General features: G+C 33.4%; 1 long non-coding RNA gene across 1 annotated transcript; it reads left to right on the forward strand.

Moving 5' to 3' along the window:
• The first annotated feature begins 3,499 nt into the window (after positions 1-3,499).
• On the forward strand, positions 3,500-4,442 carry LOC139190732 (uncharacterized). The gene is made up of 2 exons (XR_011575089.1): positions 3,500-3,603; positions 3,775-4,442. It is a non-coding gene; the product is annotated as an uncharacterized lncRNA (long non-coding RNA).
• Positions 4,443-13,697: the final 9,255 nt, after the last annotated feature.

The following is a 13,697-nucleotide window of genomic DNA, read 5'->3' on the forward strand; positions in this document are numbered from 1 at the left end:
AGGATGGTATTATTTTTTAAGGTGAAAAAATAAATTTGAAGAGTTGCCATAATTGAAGATAAGATGAGAGAAAATCAGTTAAATTACTTTGGACACGTGAACCCAAGACCTACAAATGCTCCAGATAGAATAGGCGACTATGAGACTGAGGCTTAAGGCAAAAGGGGTAGAGGAAGGCTCGGAAAAAGATTTTAAGAAAATACATGGAGTACTTGGAGCTAACAGAAGACATGACATGACGCAAAACCGAACACAATAGCGTTCTAGGATTCATACAACCAACCTCACTTAGTGATAAGGCTTGGTTGTTGTTGTGGTTGAAGAGTGGGTTGGAGTGACAAACTTTAAAGTACGTAGAATAAAATTGCCACATAAGTTCGCAAAATGACACTCTTATTGGATATTGTCATAGATTGAAATAAATTTCTTTTAGACTTTCATTTCGCGTTTTCATTTTCCAATGTTGCACTATGATCCGAACCATTTATTTTTTGGTCATCCTTTAAGGTCATCTCTATACAAATGAACTAAATCTTTAAAAAAAATTATAAAAAAAAAAGTTATCTAATGGTTATAAAATCAATGAACGAACCATGTTTTTTAGTTAAACATTGAAACTAGGAGTTAAGAGTTTAGGGATCAAACAGTTAAATGATTTCTAATTTGGTTGATTTTTTATAAATTAGTTAATCTTAAGGGGTGGCCTAGAAATATATAGTTATGTTTATAAGAGAACATTGCATTCGTAAAAAGAAATTAAAAGTAGAAAAAGAAGTTCAAAAGCATACACCTTCATCGCTCAATGTTAGGAAAAAAAGGGTAAAAGTCTTGGTTTGGCGCCAAAATCTTCCAAAATCTTGCGCGACGCATAGGCCAGCATACACCTTCATCGCTCAATGTTAGGAAAAAAAGGGTAAAAGTCTTGGTTTGGCGCCAAAATCTTGTGCGACGCACGCGGCCTGTGCGTCGTGCAAACGTCCTTTGCGCGACAAAGGTGTGCATTCATTGCTCAAAATAGCTTTGCACGACGAAGGCAAAGCTATTTTGCGCATCAAATGCACACCTTCGTCGCACAAAGTCAACAACTTTGTGATATAACATAAGATTTTGTGGTACCACTTGTGTAAATATTTTAAATTGACGATCGAATTAGTTCATTGTAATCATATACGATCAAGGAGTGTAGCTGTAAAAAATCATCAAAATCAGAGTTAAAATAACCGTTAAATCGTGATTTTTTGTTTATAACCGTAAAAAAGTTTTGTCCCATTACTTGATCTCTGAATGTTTGTTTTTTGTGATTTTTGGCGTATGCAATCTCGAAGCATATACAAACAAGTTTGACGGTTGGATCGTTGAAGCTAATTTCATAGAATGGTATTCCATCAAAACGATAGATTCACTAACACTTGGAGTTTATGTATAACATAAGATTTTGTGGTATCCACTTGTGCAAATATTTTAAATTGACGATCGAATTAGTTCATTGTATTCATATAAGATCAAGGAGTGTGGCTGTAAAAAAATCATCAAAATCGGAGTTAAAATAACCGTTAAATCGTGAATTTTCGTTTAAAACCGTCGAAAAGTTTTGTCCAGTTACTTGATCTCTGAATTTTTTTTTTTTTTGCGATTTTAGTGTATGCAATCTCAAAGTATATGAAAATAAGTTTGACGGTTGGATTGTTGAAATTAATTTTGTAGGATGCGTATCCCATCAAAACGATAGATTCACTAACACTTAGAGTTTATTTATACTTTTCATTAAGTATAACGTAAGATTTTGTGGTATCCGCTAATGTAAATATTTTAAATTGAAGATTGAATTCATTCATTGTATTCATATAGGATCAAGGAGTGTAGCTGTAAAAAATCATCAAAATCGGAGTTAAAACTACCGTTAAATCGTAAATTTTCGTTTATAACCGTCAAGTTCAATGATATATATATTTATTTATTAAGTATCTTTAAATTTATTTATTTTGTTATAACACTTAAGAAATTGAATGGTATATATATTTATTAAGTAGCTTTAAATTTATTATTGCAGTTCGGATCAGGTTTTTGTTAGAAAAATATATTATTGTGTTTTATGTAAAAAAAAAAATTTTGAAAGGAGTAAAGTCACATTTTCAGTAAATTTTATAATATTTAAAAAAAAAACTTGCGCAACATGACAATTGGGTCGTTGCGCAAACACACTTTGAGCGACGCACCACCAATGCGTTACGCAAAGACTGTTTGCGCGACGCACCAACCAATGCATCACACAAAGGTTGTTTGTGCGACAAACAAATTGCGTCACACAAAGGGTTTTTGTGGTCCACTTCTGTAAATATTTTAAATTGCCAATCAAATTAGTTCATTGTATTCATATAGGATCAATGAGTATAGCTGTAAAAAAATCATCAAAATCGAAGTTAAATCTACCGTTAAATCGTGATTTTTTTTTTATAACCATAAAAAAGTTTTGTCCCGTTACTTGATCTCTAAATGTTTGTTTGTTGCGATTTTTGGCGTATGCGATTTCGAAGTATATACAAACAAGTTAGACAGTTCAATTGTTTAAACTAGTTTCGTAGAATACGTATCTCATCAAAACAATAGATTCACTAACACTTGGAGTTTATTTATACTTTCATTAAGTATAACATAAGATTTTGTAGTATCCACTTGTGTAAATATTTTAAATCGAAGATCGAATTCATTCACTGTATTCATATAGGGTCAAGGAGTGTAGCTGTAAAAAAATCATCAAAATCGGAGTTAAAATAACCGTTAAATCGTGATTTTTCATTTATAACCGTTGAAAAGTTTTGTCTCGTTAGTTGATCTCTGAATGTTTGTTTTTTGCAATTTTTTGCGTATGCTATCTCGAAGTAAATACAAACAAGTTTGACAGTTGGATCGTTGAAACTAGTTTCGTAAAATGTGTATCCCATCAAAACAATAGATTTACTAACATTTGGAGTTTATTTATACTTTCATTAAGTATAACATAAGCTTTTGTGGTATCCAATAGTGTAAATATTTTAAATTGAAGATCGAATTCATTCATTGTATTCACATAAGATCAAGGAGTGTAGCTATAAAAAAAATCATCCAAATCGGAGTCAAAATAACCGTTAGATCGTGAATTTTCATTTATAACCGTCGAAAAGTTTTGTCCCATTACTTGATCTCTTAATGTTTGTTTTTTACGTATGCGATCTCAAAGTATATACAAACAAGTTTGACGGCTGGATCGTTGAAACTAGTTTCGTAGATTGCGTATCCCATCAAAATGATATATATATTTATTAAGTAGTTTTAAATTTATTTGTTTTGTACGTATAACACTTAAGAAATTGAATGATATGTCTATTTATTAATGTCATGTGTTATGATTTAGTTCCTTAAAACTTACTCCTCATATATTCTGTATACTGCTCCTTTTTATAGGCACAAGTAGGCAGAAGACATCAACTGACTTTAAAAAAGAAGTTAAGAACTTGAGATTGGCCTTTATCGATATGTTTTTGAAGCACAGAACATTGGCAAGGGAACTGCAGAGCCACCGTGACTTGGATGCAAAGAATAAAGCTGAGCTTAAACGTTTGAAAGGTAAATTTTTTACACCTATTGTGTTATACAGCTTTTTACCAACCTGTGAGATAATTTGCCAAATACTTTCTTAACATTTCTCCTTGTTTGCTCTATCTTTCTTTATATATATATATATATATATATATATATAATTTTGCATTGATTATTAATGTTGTCCTTCGTGGGTAGTCTGTCTCTCCAGGATGTAAGAGTCTAATAATCCACCTTGGTTGGTATCTTCTCCTCCCCGCAATGAGAGTTTCTCTCTCTATGAGCGTTCTAGATTGTTCTTTTCTTAAGGTGCAGTATTCTCCGTCTTTTCTTGCACTTATTTCTTTCTCCAAGAAGCAGCATCGCAGCTTCTCTCGGAGATCCCGATCGAGGACGTCACTGTACCCAAGGATGCAGGTCTTCAGATCCTGACTGAGATCCTAGATCAGAAGCTCGGTCGTCGTCATGGCAAGGTTGTTCGGGGTATGGGGAAGGTGCGGGTTCGTGAGACGGGTGCCTCCTCTTCCAGACCAACCACAGGACAGGTCATTGCCTAGACGGAGGAAGTGGAAACTCTAAAAGGTAAGATTGCGATCTAGGAAGCCCAGATTGCAACCTAGTTTTTGGCTCAGGACGAGAAGATGAGTATGATCTTACAGGCTTTACAGATGTCCGGCCTCCAAATCCCGATGCCAGCACCTGATCTTGCTCCACCTTTGACCTCCCAGCCACTTCGCTCAGCCAATACCCAGTAGCCTAATGCATCAAACCTAGACGACTACTTCTTGTAGTTTTTTCTTTTATGTTCGGACATCTTGTATGTACATTTTCATATATTTTATAATTAAATATTTTTTCTTAGTTTATTAATTATTGTTTATAATTTAATTAAAATATTTATAAAAAATTAATTAAAAAATATTTTGTCAAAAAAGAGAAAAAAAAAAGAGTTTGCGCGATGAATGTGTAACCTGCGTCGCACAAATGGTCTTTGTGCGACACAAGTTACACCTTTGTCACGCAAAGATCTTTTGCGCGACGCAGGTTACACCTTCATCGTGCAAACCCTGCTTTCACTAGCTTTGCGTAACGATTTGCGCGCGACGAAGATTTCGTTGGGATAATTTTCAGGCAACATTTTTTGACTTTGTGCGACGAAGGTACCTGCGTCGCGCAAACTGTTTTTTGTACTAGTATTTTCATGAAACAAATGGACTGTTCATCATAAGGATGCTACTTATTACCGAAACTGTTGATTGGTTTGACATGTATGGATGACTAAACAATCTTCAAATTAAATGATTTTTTCCTGGATATGATCTTTAGATGATGATAACAAGACGGAATAGTTTTGATTATGATGTTTGTACAGTGAAGATATGTTAATCATAAATAAAGGGATAAGTATATTCCTCCTTGGGAGGAACACAATTCATTTCGACTCAAGTTGTAGGTGGCATTCTTAATTTAATTAGGGGAAATTAATTCTACAAATATTTTCTTATTATGTAAAGCAAAAGGGAATTAAAGAACAAAAATTAAATAAAGCAAAAGGGAATCAAGTTGTTTATTTATGATCTTTGAATTAGATAAAGCAAAAGGGAATTAAAGAACAAAAATTAAAAAAATATATATGGTGGCCATCATCTATATGGTATGGTAAATGTTTAGTGTGTGTGTGTGTATTACAGAGAAATTATCGAATGTGGTACTGAAAACACCGCCTAATTGCAAATTAAAATTCCCATCTTCAATTCTTACGTTTATTGGAAATTTGACAAAGAAGAGAAGAAGAGTTCTCAGTTATACTGATATTAGGGAGAGATTCTCTCTCTTTTTATACCAATTCGACAAGGTTCGCTTGCTTACTGTGCTCAAGTTTAGTTACAATTCTATAACAGCTTCTATAATCTCCATGCCTTGGAGATCTCTCTTGAGTCTTGACTGATCAATAATGATGGCGGACTTCTTGGAAACTCTTGACCATTTCTATATTGGAGGAGACCTATTATATATTCTCCTATACCCACACATAGAGCTCAGAAGTTGGCTTTCTTTCGCGCTAAGTCCTAATTAATTGTTTTTTGTTTTCGCTTTCTCTCGCACACTTGAGAGAAGATATAAGAATAGTCTTATACTAAACTAACACCAAGGAGTTCTAGGTATTATAATAGTCTTGTATTAAACTAACACCAAGCATTGAGTTTAACAAATTTAATCAAGCCATGCATGCGTTATTTAGTTCAAATGAATCAATTTCCCAATTAATCGTGCATGCATTCTTCTCAAGTCAAGATATAAACGATACATATATAGAGCTTCTGTATATATATAAAGAGAGAGACATGCACAAGTGCTATATAAAACTTCAAGATATATACAAACGATATATATAGAGCTTCTGTATTACAAGTAGGGCGTTAGAAAACGATATATATAGACGATATAAAACTTCAAGACGCACAATATGTGGAGGTACATATAGAAATGATGAACTAGGGCATAATTTGTTCAAGCATGATATTTGACGGGCTAACCAGTCAATAATAACGCCTAGTGTTGATCGGTTTACCGGTAGAAGTACGAGTACCATATACTTCTTTGATGTATATCCCACCATAGAGTCTCGCTGCCTCATCAGAATTGATGAGCTTGTTATAGTTAGGCCTCTGAAGGTTCTGTGGAGGTCCGTGATTCTCCATGTTGGCTGCAGTCGCCCGTCGGGGGTATCCTTGGTAATCATGATCACCGGTTGAAAGAGGTGTATTAGGATGAAGAGAAGAAACTTGACTCGCCTGTCCAGGGTATCCTTGGTAATCATGATCACCGGTTGCAAAAGTTGTATCAGGATGAAGAGAAGAAATTTGACTTCCCATGTTAGCAAGAAATTCCAAATGAACTAGTCCAAGTTTTGCTTAATTTGGATTCTACATAAATGGTTGGGGCAAGCCCCATTTATATAGGAGGACTCACTCAATACATAAATACTGAAGCTTATTTAAACTATCTATTAATAAAATCTTATGTCATTTAAAAAGGGTAAAAATATCAAATTAACCTATTAACAAACAAAAGAACCAAAATAAAAGTTATGGCAATATAATAAACTAAATACAAAGGGAAATGTTATTGGCACTCCAAAAATCACATTCTACACTCCTCAGAAGTATATTTTTCGTTCTAAATATAGAAAGTTTGGAGTGTAGAATAAGGAATTTGGAGTGTCAATAACAATTCCCAATACAAAATAATTTTACTGTTTTTCTCTCTCCCTCACCGTTAGGTACCTATGTCACTTGCCCCCATTTGTCCTCCCACCTCTCTTTTCCACATTTTAAACTTTTAGTGACGAAATAGTTACTCAAAAACAGTCATTAAAGATATGAACAATTTCCTCAGAGACAAAACATCGTTTAAATGTCACCAAAAAGCTTTAGCGACCATTTTATATTTTCTCTCTTTTTGTAGATTTTATTTTCAAAAAGTTTCATAGACGCATGCATAGCATTTGTACAATTGCTAGTATGTTATCAATTAAATGGTAGAGATACTTATTTACATGAAGATTACAAAATTAAACGATTATGATTTTTGAAAGGAAAACTAATGAAAATGGCTTGAAAACTTTGAGTTTTAACGATAAGGACAAAATAAAAGGTAAAATGAATAGTACTAGGATTGACTTTTTAGTGTAAAAATGTGGTTTTTCGTTAAAATGAACAGTACCGGGAACTTTTCGTTAAGGTTCCCATTTTGGAATTTATATATAAGATCTTCTATACTCCACCCTTAAGGGTCCACAAAATGATATATATATATATATATATATATATATAGGACATGTATACACATTCATCTTTAAGATAATTAAATAAAGAAAACTGTTATTTTTTTCATCATTCGTATCATCTTTTTAATAGACTCATATGTGTTGATGGACCCTACTTTTATTAAAGAGATGATACAAATAAATAGTAAGTGTAGCATTACTCTTAAAAGAATACTTGATTTTTTATATGTAAGGAAACTAATTATGTCTTATAAACTAATTATCTTTACTAATTAATGAAACCCTCTTTGTCAACCAAAAGAGGGTGAAAAAACAATTTAGTCTTCTATCACACAAAACAAAATGATGGGCAATAATGTAATTTCTCAAGTCCAAATTTTACTGTTTTTTATTGAAGTCTTACCTACAGGTGATGTTAAAATATCTCTAATATTTAAAATTAAAAAAAAAATAAAAACCAAAAACAAAAACCTCCCACTCCCCCACGTTCTCTCTCTCCCTCTCTCCTTCTTATTTTCTAAAAAAATGTATTCATACACACAAAATGTGTAGGCAAATGCTAGTGTCTTATAAACAAATTATAATTAATGCATAAATTTCTCGAATTAATTTTCATGAGTAATTTTTAACATGCGTTATACGCTAGGTGCCAAACAATGTTTATCAATTCCACAAACCAAGTTGTAGCCAGACATTGTTTATCATTCTCTCCACAAACAGAGTTTAGCGATGTTCAAATTAAGGGAGCTTCTGGACCTATTCAGTGTAGGGGGTACTACACTCTGCATATGCTTCGTTCTTCTGCATCTAGCTGCCATTAATTAGGGAGGGGGGTAAGTTAGGAATAATATGATTTTGATGCCTCAGTGTAACAAAGTAATATAAGATTATCAGGAAAGAAGTATGCCAAAAGGAGAGGGCTTGTTTGGTATCCTATTTGAAAATTTTAATAATTTCTCAAAACATTTCTAAAAAAATTTCTTGAAAACAATATTTTTTAAAACTCAAAAACTTGTTTGGTATACAATTTAAAAATTTTAAATCTTACAACTTAAATTGAACAAAGAGATAAAAAAAAGAGGGGGTCGAGAGAGAAAAAGGAGAGAGGAGGAAAGAAAGTAAGAGCTGATTGGAGGAAAGAAAAAGAAGTGAGAGGATCGGAGGAGATAGAGAGGAAGATGAATGAGAGAAAGAACCGAGAGAATGAAGAGAGCAGATTGGAGGAGAGACGAAAAAGGTAAAACAAAAAGAGAACGAGAAGAGAGAAAGAAGAAAAAAAAAGAGATAGATTTGGAGTGAGAGGGGAAGTTGGAAATAAAAGAAATTAATGAGTTTAAGTTTAAAAACTCTAAAAACTTACTTTTTGTGTTTTTAGATAATAAAAAGGTAAAAAAAAAAAGAAGAGAGAGAGAGAATGAGGAGAGAGAAAGAAGAAGGGAGAAAGATAGATTTAGAGTGAGAGGGGAGGAGAGAGAGAAAAGAAATGAGTGAGTTTAAATTTAAAAACTTTAAAAACTTACTTTTTGTGTTTTTAGATAATAGACTATATTCTTGAGTTAGTTTTGAGTTTAGTTTTTAAAAATAATCCTACCAAACAAGTTTTTAAAGCACTAGAACTTGAAAATTGTTTTTGAGTTTAAAAAGTTAGATTTAAGTAGAGTACCAAACATGCTTAGAATTTAGAACTTTTTTCCTCCTTTATTTGGGTCTAGAAGATATAACTAAATATATTAATTAAGGTCCTTATAATTGGTGCCACGCATCTTCTTTGGTCTTTTTTTTTGTTTTTGTATATATTATCAAGGAAAGATATTTAATTACTTCGTCTGATAGTTCATGTGTGATTAATAAGCCAACAATTTAATAATTGAGTTGGTCTCTACCCAATCTAATGCACAAATATGCAGGTTGTTCCAAGTCTCTGTTGGGTCATAAAGAATGGAATAAAGCTAAAATATGAAGAAAAATCTGTGCAGTTTCTACTTCTTTCGAATATCATTTATCAGCATCATCGATCCATCCTCAAGTTTTTAATTAATATCTCAAAATTCCCTCAAATATCTGGACTAATTAAATCAGTTAATATAAAATATAATTTCGTAAAGCTTAAGCAAAGGGTGGCAATCACTCAGTTACCGGACCCATGTGAATCAGATTCTCACTGATTAGCTGGGTTTATGAATTGATTTTCATAATCGATTACACCCAACTTGATATAATCAAGTGTAGCTATTTGCATTTATTCTTATCCTTGACAAAGAAATATAAAGGGAATTGAATATTTTAAGCAGTTCAGTCAGTCTTCGTTCAACCGAATGCTGGGCACAAGTACAAATTCTTCTCAAACACCAATCAACAATGCTTTTTTTAGCAGCTCACTATCCCTTCAATGTGTGAATATTTTTGTTTACTGTCCTCAAGTAATGATAATGATCATCACCTTATTATTACTGTTCAATTAATTTAAATTTTGAGATTTGTGTAGTAAATAGATACAAATTTTAAAATTTAAATTTATCTAATAATAATAAGTATGTGTGATGAGCATTACCACCAATCTAAGGGTGGTAAGGAAAAAAACACTCTTTCACTGTATGTGAACTAAATCAAATAAAGCATGATTTCATCCATTTATGAGTGTTCCCAAGGGCCAAACTCCAACTAGTTAGGCTTCAAACTAGTAGCATAAAGGGAGACACTTTAAAAAGTGCAAGAATTGAGAGATATTAATGATAAGTGTAGCCACATGGCAGCATTACATGTGTATATGCTATGTCAGCTAAAACACAGATTTGGCTTTAAAGATTAGTTATTTGGATAAGATTTGGAAATGTTTAGTTAGATTAGATGAGGGGTTTCTTCGTCACTAAAAAAAGTTGTTGTATTCCTTTATTTTGGATATTCTTGTAATAGCTCATTTTGAAATGAAAAGCTTGTCCGAGGCTCTTCTTTTTCTCTAAGTTTCTTGCTTCATTTTCTTCATTTTCTCAGCTTCTTGATCAATGCTTAGCTTGATTTTCGTAGTTAATAATTAGAAGTAGAGTTGAGAGAAAACGGAAATTTCTTGTAAACCAATACAGTTTCCTTGACAAATAGTGAAATATCCAGTAAATTATTGCCTGGGTGATGTGGGCAAGTTTGGCCGAACTGCTATTATTCTGTGTTTCTGTGTATGTATTTTCTTATTTTCTTAGTGGTTTTTGTGTTTCTTACGGTTTGGTTATTAGTCCATTGAAAACAAGATCCATATGAGGCGTTTGTACGACAGTGCACACATATACCCCTTCCACCTTGCTAGGATTGGAAATGCATGTTTTCTTCATGACGCATCTTCTACCTTCAAATTTGAACAAAAGTTTTTTTTATTTTTTTTTATTTTGAACAAATGATGCTATTTACATTAAAGGGTGGGGGAGTGGGCTAAGTCTCATATGGACTAGCAAAGTCCATTGTCTTTTCAGTGGCAAGGCTACATCAAAGCCCATTGTCTTTTCAGTGGCAAGGCTACAGTTGGAGAAATTATTAGGTGATGCTACGTCAGCTCATGGTACTTCCATTGAAAATGTGTCATCTGTTCATTGTATATTTCCTTATTTGTACAGCTGGACTTGAACCAATTTCAACCTTAAAAAAAAAAAATTAAAACGAAAAAAATACAAAGCAAAAGAACCCCCGCCCACCCTGTGGCAGTCCGACAATCTCCCACCATAGTCGACCCCAGCCTTCAACCAAACGGCCTTCCATTGCTGCCGTCGCTCCCTTTCTGTTTCTTCTCCTTCCTGCAATTCTGTGTGATAATGGTTTTGTGGTATGCAACTCTCCTTGTCATCATACATGCAAGTGAATTTTTATAAGATTTTATTTGCAAATGGTCGATATGCCTCCTATTCTTCAATCTTTAAAATTTTCAAGGACATCAAAATGTTTTCCGAATTGAATTTAAAATTTACACAAAAAGAAAAGAAGGTAAATGAGAGAGGGAGGGAGGAGGAGACCAGAAAGGAAGGGAAAGAGAGGGTGGAAAGAGGCAACGCGGGGTAGGGATCTGCTCTACTGAGTCGGGTTGTCGGGGCAGCTGTGGGAGGTCGTCCTTTTACTTCTCCGTTCCAGATTTTTTATGTTTAATTTTATATTCCTAGAAAACATTAAACAGGGGTTTAAATCCAATTGTAAAAATATAGAACAGATGACAGATTTCAATGGCAGTAGCACGAGTGACGTGGTGATACGGTATCACCTAATAAACTGAAAAATCTAACTGGACTTGTTGACTGCTAAATTAAAGAAGTGCTAATTAAACCTTGTTTTGGTTTGTGGTTACATGGATGTTAAAACTTGGTTTCCATTTTTCACTTCTTAAGAGTTCAATATACATTACTCACTAATCCAGAAACTGACTTCTTTATTAAACGAGGAAGGGACATACATTAAAATTAGAAAAGACATACACAGTCTGCTAGGGTTTTTATTCTAGTTTCACTTTTTCCCTTTATTATTCAAATGATGCTGCAAAAGGGAAAATTGGATTTGAAATAAGTCTGTGCGGCCTTGTACTACGTAAGAACGCGGAACAATCTTGATCTGGAACTTCAATTTTGTATATATCCGTGTCCTTTGGAATTGAACAAGAACTGACTGGTTTCTTGTCATGCTTATCATCCTTATTTAATGGATTTGAAATAACCTCCTGCCTGTTTCTGGGTGGTTCTTCACGTCTTTGGAATATCAGAAACAAACGGTGAATGACTTTCACTAGGAGAAGGATTAGAAACGTAGAGTGGCATGTTTATGAGAGAACTTAGAAATTAAGGACCAACAAATAGGGATATTAATGTTATTAGTAGAAGTTAAGGTTCCTCATTAAATAGCAACGAGTCGCACAAGATTCCACCTTTTACTGGTCCATAAAAAGAGGAGGACTTGCATACATGCTCATTCTCTCCACACAATATAAAGTGAGGTCCCAGAATTTTAATTCTCTGAACCATTGTATAAGGCCTCAACTAGGACCGCTGTTTATCCGGATTGGTTCGGTTTAGGCCTCAAACTAGTAGTCTTCTTTTTAAGGTTTCCGGAATCTGTTTAGTGGTCTTATCCTTCCCAGTATCAAACATGGTCAAAGTTGTTGGATTTTTGGATCGGCGGGCCCGTGAGGTCTCATTCTAATGACATCGATACTGTCCCCAACTTTAACGCCTGCCCAATCCGTTAGGTGTGGTGTTTTTCCGCAAAAAGTCTCGATATTAGTTAGAATGAGGTAATCATATTTAAATCCATGATTTTCTTTTTCACCCACCACTGGGATTTTAACAAGTGGCACACTTGCATCCCTGTAGATTACATATAATCTAGGAGTTGGTTGCATTTTATTTGGCGTCAAACATGCTCCAGGTGAATGAGCAGCATGGTGATAGCTCATGCATGACAAAGAAGCTATCAGATTTTTGTTGCTGCTTCTGTATATCTGCTATGGATATGCATGATCGATGTATATACTCTCAACCTGTTTAATTAGGTTTCTAATAAAGTAAGAGTTTCTTATAAGTTCTTACCATTAATTAAAGGTTGGTTTGATAATGATCATTTCATTTTGTACTTTTTAGTTTTTTTTTTTTAAATAAAAACTGAAAATTGAAAACAAACAAATAGCTCCCATGATTTGTCCTGTTTCAATCATGCAGTGGAATATTGACAGAGAGGAGCCATGCACTAAATTTTAAAAATGTACGGGGTATTGCTTCATCTATCTATTATGATCGGGGATAGACCTATATAAAAAAGCTTTACATAGAGCAAAACTTAGTGGTTTCATTTTTATTTTGGTAACACAGGGTGGTGAAGCACCTCAAAACTAGTTAAAAGAGTTATTACAAACAATTCAAGTCCTAGTGACCCTTATCACATCATTAAAAAAAATGAGTTCCAATCCATTCTAAAAAATAGCACTCATGATTTATGTTATAGCTCAAATTCGCAAGATTGTATGCCACCATATTCTTCTCTATGTAGATTATAGTGCTCTATGTGTCTTATAAATTATACATTGATCAATGATGTTGGTAAGAGATCATGAAAGCTTGTTTTAGTAGTAGTGTTAATTGAACTAACATGGAGGTTCATTCTAGTTTTCGCATAAGCATAACCATATATATATATATATATATATATCTACTAATTAATAAAACACTCATTGTCAACCAAAACCCTTGAAATTACCAGTTTAACCCTCTAATTAAAATAGAAGATGAATAAGAAATATGGGGCAGAAATGTAATTTCACATAACCAAAATTTTCTTTTTTTTTTCAAAGCCTCACTTACATGTAATCGTA

The sequence above is a fragment of the Malus domestica genome, chromosome 13 (assembly GCF_042453785.1).
Source record: "Malus domestica chromosome 13, GDT2T_hap1".
Classification (NCBI taxonomy): Eukaryota; Viridiplantae; Streptophyta; class Magnoliopsida; order Rosales; family Rosaceae; genus Malus; species Malus domestica.